Here is an 8,178-nt window from a genome sequence, read left to right on the forward strand (position 1 = left end):
GTTAGAGAATAATGGAGAAAAACATGAGCAAGTGTTTTAAAAACTAAGGCTTTTTGTTTTTCTTTTTTCTGAGGTGGAGTCTTGCTCTGTTGCCCAGGCTGGAGTGCAGTGGTGCGATCTCGGCTCACTGCAACCTCCACCTCCTGGGTTCAAGCAATTCTCCTGTTTCAGCCTCCTGAGTAGCTGGGATTACAGGCGTTCACCACCATGACCTGCTAATTTTTTTGTATTTTTAATAGAGACGTGGTTCACCACGCTGGTCTCGAACTCCTGACCTCGGCCTCCCACAGTGCTGAGATTACAACATGAGCCACAGCGCCTGGCCTTTTTTATTTTCAATGTTTTTCTTTAAGTCCAAATCTGTCTCATTGATAGAAATCACAATAAAATTTGGAATGGTACAAAACTTCCAGCTAGGAACTTTGACATATATGTGGGCCTGAATTGTTTCAGTGCCCCCTTGGCATGTGTTTACAGTGGCATAGTGTTTCTGGCTATTAGATAAAGTATAAAATAATACTTTCTATAACCACTTTAAAATTTCTGATACTAAATTTTTATCAGTTTACTCAGGTATTTGGAGTCTCCCTGTTTAAAATACTAGAAGTATTATTCAGTGTTTAAAGAAGAAAAAGGAAAAGAAAAAAAAACTAGTAGAACTTTCCCAAGACTTTATTATCCTGTGGGATAGATTGTTTCGGAAGTTAAATTCTCCTTCCTTGTTTCCCGACACATCTAGTGGGATCTCTCTTAAAGGTGCGGTGACTAATCTTTTACCCTTGAAAAAAAATGATCATGTTAGTGAATGCTGACTCTACCTTTCAGTTTCTTAGCCACAAATGTCATTTTGCTACTGTATTTGAAGCCATTGCTTTGACAGCTTCAAATTGTCTAGTACAGTGCACAGGAAGTTTTCTTGAATTATTGATAAATCTGCATAATTTAGGGAGGTAGAAAATGGCAACTCAGGAGAATTAACAGTTGTTCTAATCCTTTATTCAGGGATATGGCATTTTTACATGTGTTGCAGAGAAGGAAGATCTCATAACTAAATAGCTCATTTTGTAGAAAGACTATTTATATAGGGAGACATAAAGGACATTTGGATGAGAAATCTTATTCATCAGTGTATGCCCTGGATACTTTGTACTTTATAGTGAGTATTCAACAAATATTTATTGAACACTCACTATAAAGTACATTTGTTGAACAATATGGCTCTATCTAGATATACATATATATATATGGCTCTCTATATATACAAATACTTATTGAACACTCACTATAAAGTACATTTGTTGAACAATATGGGTCTATCTATCCATATATATATATATATACACACACACACACACATATGGCATTCTCTCTCTATAGACAGATAGATAGATATAGATAGATAGATAGAGAGCCATATTGCTTGCTTTCAATCTCAGCAGATCCCTAAAATTCAGTTTCAAGTTACGATGTCAGCAAAAGGAATGTAGCTTGATCTAATGTTCAAACTGTAAACTACCTCAAGGTAGTAGTTCATAAGATGTCTGAAAAATATTGAGTATTACTGTAATTCCTTCAAATATTTAAAATATTCTTAAATAGTCCTACATGAGGCCTTTTTGGCAATCTCATTCACAGTTTGAGCAAATAATGTGTTACCAACAATAGTTAGAATACTGAAGTGTGTTAGTCCATTTTCACACTGCTAGAAAGATACTACTTGAGACTAAGTAATTTATAAAGGAAAGAGGTTTAATTGGCTCATAGTTCCACATGGCTGGGGAGGCCTCAGGAAACTTTCAATCATGGTGGAAGGTGAAGAGGAAGCAAGGGCTGTCTTCACATGGAGGCAGGAGAGAGAAGAGTGAAAGTGCAGTAAAAACGGCCATTTATAAAACCATCAGTTCTCCTGAGAACTCCCTCACTATTGCAAGAACAGCATGGGGAAACCACCCCCATGATCCAATCGCCTCCCACCGAGTCTCTCCCTCCACATGTGGGCATTAAAATTCTAGATGAGATTTGGGTGGGGACACAGAGCCAAACCATACATGAAGGTACCAATAATTTTCTTAAGAAAAATAGATACATTCAGTTATATTTTAGAATAACATCAATCACTCATTGACTTTCTGATAAGTGTTTTTGGAGCTGGAGGAAAAGCAATGGCTATAACAGCTAAGGATATAGTAATTGAACATAACCAATGCTTATCTAATCTGTGCTCCAGCATCTGAAAATGACTATCATTCATATGTTTGGTAATTATGACTTAAGGCAATATTTTTATCACAGGCAAAATTTACATATGTGTACATTTCAATATCTGGATATACTATTACTCTCTTCCCCCATGTCACAAAGGTGGACATCATCCCCAGAAGGGAAAAAAAATCTGGTCAAGACAGTGGTTTTGAACCTTTCTATGTATTATAACCACCTGGGAACTCATCAAAAATGCGGATTTCTGGACTCCTAGGACCAATCTCTGAAATTTCATAGTCTTGGAGTTTGGCAATGATAGTTTTAAAAAGCTCTTCAGATGATCTGATACAGACCATCTTTTGAGAAATATTGATTCAAGGGACTACAGTTTTGCACAATGAAACAAGTAACAAGATAAATATCTTTTATATATGTCTTATCAATGTGCTGTCTGGCATGTGTGTGTACATACAGAAGGTTCACGTGCATTCTTCCAATATCTGAAGATGATGTTATTAAGCCAATACCAGTTGTACAAGCACTTAGCATGATAGTGGTAGAATTTATGGTGGTTCAAAATCATATTACTGAATGTTTTGAATGTTCTTTATATATCTTACTCTTTTTAACTCCTAGAGGACTTAACTTTGTCCCTTAACACTTTATATCACCTGGAGTATGTCATACAAAGTGTCAGCCATAAGTAATAACTCAATGAATATTAATTAGTAATGGTTCTTAACCTAGGTGGAACATTAAGATCACCTGGAAAACACTGAAAAGATACTAATGTCAAGGACACTCCCCAAACCAATGGAATCAGAATATCTGCAGATTGGGGTCTGGTACAGCCAGGGTTGAGAATCACTGAGCAATACACTTTCCCTAGATCTCGAGTGTTACCAATTGCATACATTCCAAATTTATATGATTGGGCTTATGAGTATATGTGTGTGTATGTGCATACGTGTTTACATGGGGTTTTTTCCTGCCAAAATTCATAATGACAGATATATAAAACACTATATTTTTTTCCTTTTCTTGGATGCATGAGGAGAGCGTTCTCCAATTTAGCCAAATATCTATTTGAAGTAAAAATTTTGGTCCAGAAACCATGCCTTACTTAACAGAATCTTAAAAGATCTTTCCTGAAATGCATACACTGTTTAAAATGAAATATTCACCGTTCAATTTAGAATTTAAGAAATTATAATTTTTTTTTTTTTTTTTTTTTTGAGATGGAGTCTTGCACTGTCACCCAGGCTGGAGTGCAGTGGCATGATCTCGGCTCACTGCAAGCTCCACCTCCCCGGTTCACACCATTCTCCTGCCTTAGCCTCCCAAGTAGCTGGGACTACAGGTGCCCACCACCATGCCTGGCTAATTTTTTGTACTTTTAATAGAGACGGGGTTTCACCATGTTAGCCAGGATGGTCTCGATCTCCTGACCTCATGATCCACCTGCCTCAGCCTCCCAAAGTCCTGAGATTACAGGCATGAGCCACCACGCCCAGCCAGAATTCATTGTTTTAATAACTGACATAATAATTGAATGAGTTTACTGATGAAAATATGATGACTTGAATAAAAATAAATATTAAATTAAGAACACAATGAACTATCACTAGCAAAAATCCTGGGATGGCATTCATTTAGCTAGCTGGAATTACAATTGTTTGTTATTTCCATCTGTTCTGGGCACACCCACTAGAGTGGCCAAAAATAAAAAGAATGAAAATATCAAACAATGGTTTGGACGTGGAGCAACATTGCTGGTAAGAGACACAAAACTGTACATATTGTAAAATCCAGAATACATAACGCTAATTTATGGTGATAGAAACCATGTAGGATGAGGGAACTGGCTGGGAAGAAACTTTCTAGGCTGATGAAATCTAGATTTTGGTTAAACCAGTATACATATTTGTTAAAAATAATCAGTTATAATCTCCACAATAATAGTCTGTATAATTAATATTTGTACCTTTTTCTGTAAATAATCATATTTCAATATAGTACTCTTAGACATATTATGTGAATCAAGTTCTAACTATTTTATAAAGTAAAAAAGTAATAATCTCCAAGATTTTAAGACTGGGGAAAGCCAATACGTCTATTTTCTCTTTTATAATAATATTGATTGGGCACTTTACATTATCTCATTGAATACTTAGAAATGATTTGTGTTAAATATCATTAAGCCTATTTTAGAGATGAGGAAACTAAGACTTGATGAATGTTCCAAGAGGCCATGAATTGGCTAGGAGGAGGAAGAAATGGAGCCCCTGATTTAATGGTCATGATATTTAGCAGCAGAGGTAGGCAGTAAATGTCATCCTTCGAGAACTCTCAGGCTAAAAAACTTCAGGATATTTTTCTGCTCGGGTCTGTTGCCTAGGCCAGGTGTAAGATGTCGTAGGGCTGTAGGTTCCCTCTGAGGCTTCTGGATTTGGGGAGGGTTCAGGAAACTCTCATCTTGTTCTCACTAGGTCATATTACCAAAGGCTTCAGTCTTATAACTGATTTTAAGTGTATGAAATTGCCTAAGTACTCCTGCACAAGCAGCTTTTACATTTCGTCTGAATCTATCTGTTCCAAAAGTACACTCACTCTGAAAGCAGAGACTTGCAGGAGGTGCTGAGCACACAGAAGGAAGAAGTGGGACAGTCTACCATCTTATTTAAGATGACAAATTACAATGGAAAACCAGTATATTGACTTGTGTAACTGAGAAGTCTACCGGAGTCTGACTTCAGGCATGGTACAATCGAAGGTCAGGAATCTGTCTTCCTCCAACTTTCAGCTCTTCTTCCTGTGCATCACGTTGTTTTCAGGCAGGCTTCTCTGGTTCTATGGCTGAGAAGGCATTGAGGAGTTCTGGGGTTACAGTATATTCTTTCTGGATGGTTCCAATAAAACTCTTGGGGCCCACATTCATTGAGCTAGCTCAAATAACAATTATTTGTTATTCTCATCTATTTGAGGCATTTACTATTTTTCTCACTTCATCTGTTGGAAATGTGGAGGTATAGTGTGTCTCACCCTGCACTACTTGCTATCACTTGGAAGAGAGTCTGCTTGGCAACTATTATCATTTTGTTTTTTTCCTATATATGCTTCCTTATAATTAAGCTACACAGTCACTTGGCGGTGAAAGGTGCTTTATTCATAATGACCAAATTACTAGATGTGCTTTATGAAGTGTTATTTTTTCATTAAAGACTTTCCATTATTTCAGATTTTTAAAAATTTACTGAAACAATGAAATACAGCAAACATTGTACTGTAAAGTATATAATTCTAAATAGAACAGCTTGTGCAAAAATAAGTAGACTCAATTTAACGCCTTACTCACATAATCCTTACAGAAAATTTACTTACAATTTGCATTTGAAACCCAGATTTTGATTAAAATGTTTGTTTCTCTTAAAGTGGATTCACTGTTATGTACCATTGTATCATAGTTCATTGATTCTAGTTCATTGAACTAAATTGCATTCTAACCTCACAGATGTTAAATGCTAAAAAAAAAAATTGACTTAGAAACGATGAAACGTCGTATTTGCAGATTCCACTGGATTTGTAATGCATGAGAATAAGTTAATAATTATGTCTGGGGAAAGAAAGAAGGAAAGAAGGAAGGAAGGAAGGAGGAAGGGAAGAAGATTGTGGAGAGGGAGTAGGAAGGAAGGAAAGTAAAAAATAAAGCAGAAAAGAATAAACCATAGGCATAGTTCTGAGGCTTTCTTGGTGGAAAAGTTTTCCAACTTTTCTTTTCACGGATGGAAACTTTATTAGGTCAACAGCAATTTGGCTGCTCCCAAGTTAATGAAAATGAAGCCACTGAGTAGACATATATGTATTTCCAGGACTATGAGCTCCTGCATGCTTTTCTTCTATGTGTAAGGAAGGAAAAACAGATGTAGCTGCCTCAGGACTTCAGTGTAGGTGCTGCACCGTGCTGGTTCCTTTATACCCTTCAGATATTACTTTAAATGTCACTTCCTCAGATAAGCATACCTGGACTACCCTATCTAAACTATATACCTTCTTATTATTTCCTCTTAGAGAAACTTATCCTTTGTTCTCTTCAGACTGTCTACTTATCCCCATAGGGGGCTCACTAAGTAGGCTTAGAGTGTAACTCATTTCCAAAAGCATATATAATTTGACAGAGATCTCAAAGATCGAAAAAACATTTAAGAACCAAAGGAATTAAAGCCTATGTGCAAGTTTCAGATCGAAAAACAAACACATGCACTAAGAGTTATTAACCTCAAAAACAGAAAACTCAAATTGTATCATTACTACATGATAGTAAATGAGAACAAAACTCTGTACCCAAGGCAATGAGAGTGAAGGAAACATGGAGGTCAACTTGACTTACCTACATGTTTCCCTGGTGCTGTACTGCTAAGTTATATGTAAGATTATGTGATGCTAGCCCATCTTCTTACTTCTGGACAGGTTACTTTTAAACCAAGCCAGAGAGATGAGCTGTATTCCTTTTAATATTTTATTAGAGAGGGTGAGAGCCTACCCTGCAAATTTAGGAACTCTTTCTTAGACTAAATTTGAAGCCATATCTTTTGTAAATTTTTAATGTAATGTTTCACTTTAAGACACTTTATTACACTGTTTTTACTGATGAAGGAGAGGGGTGAGTTTATTAGTACATAAGTTTGTTCTCCTCTTGCTATCACAGGACATAATTTCTGGGAAAACACCCATGTAGTTTGTGATAGTTGGCACCTCTGTTCTCAACTTCAGTTCCACCATCTTTTCCTTTGCATCAGTTACAATCTATCATCCTAGGTAAAATCCAGAGGGAAAAGACTCCTGAAATTCCACCCCAAAGCTGCACTGCCTTTAGAACTAATTCATGAGGTATTGCCTCATCATAGTGTGAACATCTCTACATATAGTAACTGATACAAGTTTCAGATGTTTCAGATGATATGTTTCAGATGATATGATTATTCTGACGATGATGATGTTTCAGATCATATGATTATTCTGACGTAATATAATCTCACGACGGGCGCAATGGCTCACTCCTGTAATCCCAGCACTTTGGGAGGCCAAGGTGGGTGGATCACCTGAGGTTGGGAGATTGAGACCACCCTGACCAACATGGAGAAACCCCGTCTCTATTAAAAATACAAAATTAGCCGGGTGTGGTGGCACATGCCTGTAATCCCAGCTATTCAGGAAGCTGAGGCAGAAGAATTGCTTGAACCCAGGAGGCGGAGGTTGCGGTGAGCTGGAGATTGCGTCATTGCACTCCAGCCTGCACAGCAAGAGCGAAACTCCGTCTCAAAAAAAAAAAAAAAAAAAAAAAAATATATATGTACACACACACACACATATATAATCTCTCTACATATTTATAGTTCAAGACAGCATGATAACCTCACTAATCATGTATTAATAATAAAGGTTTGGTTATGTAGCAACTACAGGCATGTATTTTTTTAAAAAATTATACAGGAAGTTAAAATTAACTGATATGACTTAGTTCATTTTCATTTTTCCAGTCATCTCTATTTACATTATATTTTCAAACATCCTATTGTAAAATAGTAAAACATACCTGACTATACTCTTATATAGGAGTCATAGGATGTAGACCGGATAAAATACTAATTTCATTTAATTTAGAACATAAAGAAGTAATATTTTTGTTATTTACTTGTCTTCAGAAAAAAGTTATTTTTTTATCTTTCAATTTGAACAAGGAGAGGACAAATAAAAACAGAGGTTTAAACAGTTGCATATTTTGGTTGCTGAAATGGTACATCATATTAATATATATACACACATATATTTTAGAAACATATATAAACACCTTTATAATAATTTAAAGGCTCTACAGATTAAACATATTTTATGCAATAGGTAATAATTATGTAGTAATAAATAATACTGATTGGCAAACACAACAGTATTGTCCAATTAGGATTGTTTGCAGTTTCC

At 36.0% G+C, this 8,178-nt stretch overlaps 1 long non-coding RNA gene across 2 annotated transcripts in view; it reads right to left on the bottom strand.

Annotated features, from left to right (window-relative positions):
• Positions 1–4,953, bottom strand: part of LOC139358103 (uncharacterized) — a 37,745-nt gene extending 32,792 nt beyond the window's left edge. For both annotated transcript variants that reach the window (XR_011612430.1, XR_011612429.1), the window contains exon 1: positions 4,813–4,953. This is a non-coding gene — a long non-coding RNA (uncharacterized lncRNA). The remainder of the gene's footprint in view (positions 1–4,812) is intronic.
• Positions 4,954–8,178: the final 3,225 nt, after the last annotated feature.

The sequence above is a fragment of the Macaca nemestrina genome, chromosome 1 (genome assembly GCF_043159975.1).
Source record: "Macaca nemestrina isolate mMacNem1 chromosome 1, mMacNem.hap1, whole genome shotgun sequence".
NCBI lineage: Eukaryota > Metazoa > Chordata > Mammalia > Primates > Cercopithecidae > Macaca > Macaca nemestrina.